The following is a 5,000-nucleotide window of genomic DNA, read 5'->3' as shown; positions in this document are numbered from 1 at the left end:
GTTTAGTAAGTCCCACAGCTACACTGGCCGTGGACGAAATTCACCACCACACACACATCTGTCCATTCTGCCTCTCCTTCTGTCTACAGCATTCTGCCTCTACTGCTGGGCAGGACACAAGTTAAAGATTTCTCTCTCTCTCTCTCTTTCCCTCTCTCTCTCTCTCTCTCTTTCTCTCTCTCTCTCTCTCTCTCTTTCCCTCTCTCTCTCTCTTTCTCCCTCTCTCTTTCTCTCTCTCTCCATCTCTCTCTCTCTCTCTCTCACTCCATTTCCCCACCCTCCTCCTTTCTTTCCATTTATTCACTTCATCTCGCTTTACCACAGCTGCCTAATCATTCTGACGTCGACTTTTTTGCCGACATTTTCAAACCAAATGTTCTTCGTCTACCTTTTTTTGCCGACATTTTCAAACCAACTGTTCTTTGTCTATCTCTTAGAGCCAGCGTGGGGTTCGGTCGGCGCTGCCTTCATTAAGACGTGTTCTAACTCATAAAACTTAATTTTACATTAATTTTACATGTGTAGAAAAATCAATAGTGCTGCTGGGCTAGACGAACATGCTGTTATCTGAATTAGCCAGGATCCCGTTCAAATGATCCTACTAGAAACAACCATTCAATGAGTCCACATATTTCACTATTTGGCAGTGACTTAAACCATTATTACCATCATTAAACAAACCCAGAGTTTTCTGTCTCCGTTACAGATCTCACATTAAGAAGTATAACTACAACAACAACAACAATGAAAACGGACTTTGGCAGGTATGTGAGTCTGTGTTAACCCTCATGATCCCTAGTTTATGACAGGAATGAAATGCGTTGCTGAAAAATATATATATATATATACTTTACTTCAGGGCGTTAACTTCCCAAGTTCAGTGATGTTGTGTGGGGTGCTTTATCTCCAGCATGTGTGAGACAGAAGGGGAGTGCACGACACAGGGAGAGGGAGGGAGGTGAGAGGGAGGGAGGGTGAGAGGGAGTGAGGGTGAGAGGCTCTTTCACTTAATGTGTCCTTCAGATTCTGCACATCAGCGGAAGTCCGCCAGGCACTGCTTTACCCCCCCCGCACCCCCCCCCCCCCCCCCCCCCCCCCCCCCCCCCCCCCCCCCCCCCCCCCCCCCCCCCGCCTTTTTTTTAATGTTTTGATGAGAGGGCCGGGGAGGCCTGTCTCAGGCAGTCAATATGTTAAACTTTTAACATCTCCGTCTTTCTACTACTCTCTGGCTTTTTCTCTGCTTCACTTTTCTCCAGTTTTATGTTCAGCCAGTGCCAGTATTATCCCAGAGCTCATCCACGTCAGAAAACTCCCCTCCGTAAAGTGCTGAGGGTCAAGGAGACGCAGCATCTTAAACGATATAACACGTGTCATAGTCTCCTCGTTAGTAAAAATCAGCTAAATACAGAATGTTTGACAAAACTTCCCTCTGCTGTCATTTAATGGTCAAGGACTCCATCAACATCACCATCATTTGTGTGAATACATCAATACAGAGTGTGTGTGTGAGAGAGAAAGAGAGAGAGAGAGAGAGAGAGAGAGAGAGAGAGAGAGAGAGAAAGAGAGAGAGAGAGAGAGAGAGAGAGAGAGAGAGAGAGAGAGAGAGAGAAAGAGAGAGAAGGATGATGGTGGATGATGAGACCCAAAGCTGATTGCTAATGAGGCTGTATTTATTAATGCATGACCTGAAGCTGGGTAGGCTGATCTGGGAACAGCCCTGGCACACCATTAACCACCAAACAGGGACAGTCCTTGGAGCCATTACACTGAACACAGCGTACTGCGCTCCGGAAACAAGCAATCCAAGCACCTGACTCACGGTCATTTCAAACCTACAGAATCCTGTGTCTGTGTAGAGTGTAGAGGCTCTCCGGTAGCTCAGCCGACAAATAGCATCATTGCTCCTTTAAGACTAAACCACAAAGTTTTAACTGGACACACACACAAAACAAACAAACGAAAAAAGCCGTGAGCATCTGTAATGGCTGTGAAGGACTGCCTCCAGATGAGTGATTAAAACTCCCAGAGGCTCTGAACTAATGGCTTTGTTTCTGACTCAGCGTTTGAGGCTAAGACAATGCGGAGGATTATCGTGAAAACTTTCCATCTGACGTTGCAAAGTTCAAAGTTCTCCAGATCTCAAACCGGTCCGGCTGGGCAGTCGAACAGTACGGTGAATGAACACACAGAGGGAAAACCCTGTGTACTTCTGTACTGTGTATTAACCCTTTACCCAGGAGAAAATCGTTTGGTTCACAATAAGTACAAAACCGTAAGCCCACTCTGAACGGTACGGAAACATGTACGGTTTCACCTGTTGGCATCCATCTGTCTTAAGAGACAATGGAGATTTACAGCGTAATTAGTCTGTTTTTTTTTTATTATTGTTCTGATTGGTCCTTTCTCCTGGGGCTGTATAGGTCCTGTACTGTCTGAGGCTGGAGTTGAGTCTTACTAAAGATGTTGCAGATGAAAGAAGAGTCCAGCGGTGATGGGGCGTAGCCCCCCTCTGTCTCCTGCCCTCCCCAGTCCTCTCTGACTAATCCTGCCTGCCCTCTTCACGGTGCCTGCCTTCACGGTGCCTGCCTTCACGGTGCCTGCCTTCACTGTGCCTTGCTTCCAACTGCTCTGAACAGCTGCTGTAATGTCCCATGCTATACAGGATCTACAGCAACAGCCCTCATACTCAACTTACACAAACGTTTTGTAGAGCTGGGTAGGTCTGTGAGGTGGTGTGACGGCCATGTCCGTACTTCTGGGTTTCGTCTGTCTTCCGTTCAGGTCACATGACCACGCCGGCACAGGTGTCGCCGGGACGACCCGAGTTCAAACGCGCTGAGGGTGTGTCCTTGGATGTGGACGTCTTCGTTGGGCACTCGACCCCGAGATTCTCGTGAGGCGGAAAAAGTGGAAGGAGTTGAGGTGACGCTCCTGTCGGATACACAGGGTCCAGAATACAGTGGCATGCTGAGCTCACAGGCCCGGTGGACCTTCGTCTGGGTGTCTATAGTCAGCGCGGGGTTCTACCAAACCTCCCTGGAGAGACGTGCTGTCACGGTAGCTGGTTTTTTTTAGAAGTGTTTTTTGACCATGGCACCTTGGGAAGGCCTGCTGGTGATAATGGAACCGGGGTAAGTGAGGTCCTCTATGAAGTCTAGGTCACGTCTGCTGATAGAGATTCCTGTGGTGCTGCTGACATCCTGACCCACGATATTGGTAAAACCGACAGTGAGGCCAAACTCAGCGCGGGCCTGTGCGTTATCTGCCAACGAGACTCTGGAGATCTTCCCTCAGAACACGCAGCCAGTGCAGGGTCGCTAGCGAACAGGACCTGGCCGTGGTCAGGACCTGGCAAAACCTTGGTCTTTATCTGGAGCTGTGCCAGGTAGAAACGTTTTCTGCCACTTCTGGTGTGAATGTAAACTCCATTCTGGTGTGAATGTAAACTCCATTCTGGTGTGAATGTAAACTCCATTCTGGTGTGAATGTAAACTCCATTCTAGTGTGAATGTAAACTCCATTCTGGTTTGAATGTAAACTCCATTCTGGTGTGAATGTAAACTCCATCCTCAGGGGTATGAAAGCAGCTCAGAGAAGGAGAGGAGGAGCGAGGGAAACCCAGTCTCCTGCGGGGAGGAGACTGATTACAGTGGCTCGTCCTCGGTTTGAATCGTGCTAACGGCATGGTTCAAATTACAGGGGGTCTGATCCCGCTAATTAAGACTTGGACCCCCCCCAAAAGAGGTAGAAACAACAGTTCAGGGGGGTCGAAATATTTATAAATCCTATGCTATACAGCCCTGGAGAAAACATTGACCCCCCCACCCTCCCAGTTGTCATTGTATAGTTCGCACTCTTGCTACCGAGAGACATCCACGCCACGGCAGGGATTTAAATCCAGCATTTTTATCATCAGACGTATCTGACACCGTGTGGCTTCCCTTGTGTTTTCTCACTCTGTGTTTTATCTCTCCTGTAACGAACTGTTTAACGAGAGCTGATCTCAGACCAGCCACAGGGCCCCTTCCAGAAAGCTCTGAAAATCCTGGACATTAAAACCTCAACGGTCCTCACAGCAACTCCCTCACCAAATTCCATTTGTTCACTTTTCAAAACCTTTTTGTGGTTCTTTGCTTATGTTTGTTTGCTTAGTACGCAAGATTAACCCCCACCTGTCACCCATGGTTATAATTTCCAGTCCTACTTCAGCTATATGTAGAATTTCTAAAAGATTAATCATCTGACAGCCAGAGAACGAGAAAAAAGGCAGTCGCCTCACAGAGAGGAACACTCAGGACTGACTGCTGCGATCTGATTGGAGGATTAACACTGTCCGTCAAGTTAACAAGGGGGGAAACCCGGCACTTCTTACATTCGATACAGCTGCGAACGGTGGAGTCTGAAACAGCACTCGAGAACATTGTTTATTCAAATGATTTTAAGTCGCACGGATCTCTGCAAAGGCACCGTTTCCCCAGTGGAACACACCCACTGAACCATGGCGCTCTCAGTAATAATGACTACTGACGATCGCCCTGGTGCAGTACTTGGCTTCTATCAGCAGAGGGCAGCGGTCTCCCATTTAACGGCGCAGCACTCATAAATGGGATGTGTCTCAACTTGTTCCAGTTTGTGTCAGATTTGGCCATTAAACATACTACAGTATGAATTAGGTGATGAATCAGGCAAACCCACTAATTTAAACCTTTAGGTTGGCGAATCTCAAGCCTGTGCTGAAAACGCCAAACCCCAAAGCCTCGAATTTCCAACTGCTCAGGAGCACAACAGAAAAAATGACTGAAATGGAAGAGGACCACAGCGAGGGCAAAGGCTTAAAAACGGGTTTTCTCATTAACTTTTTAGGTGGGGGTCGGGGCTGGGGGTGGGGTGGGGAAGGGGAGGGGGGTATATCTCTGCTGTAGACACATAAAACGCACACATTAGCTTCAGTCTGAATGCACTGCAGCTCCCTGTCAATAATTCACACGGCCTGAGCAAAA

Source organism: Chanos chanos, chromosome 3 (assembly GCF_902362185.1).
Source record: "Chanos chanos chromosome 3, fChaCha1.1, whole genome shotgun sequence".
NCBI lineage: Eukaryota > Metazoa > Chordata > Actinopteri > Gonorynchiformes > Chanidae > Chanos > Chanos chanos.
The sequence above is the reverse complement of the archived record's forward strand: the minus strand, read 5'-3'. Positions refer to the sequence as shown.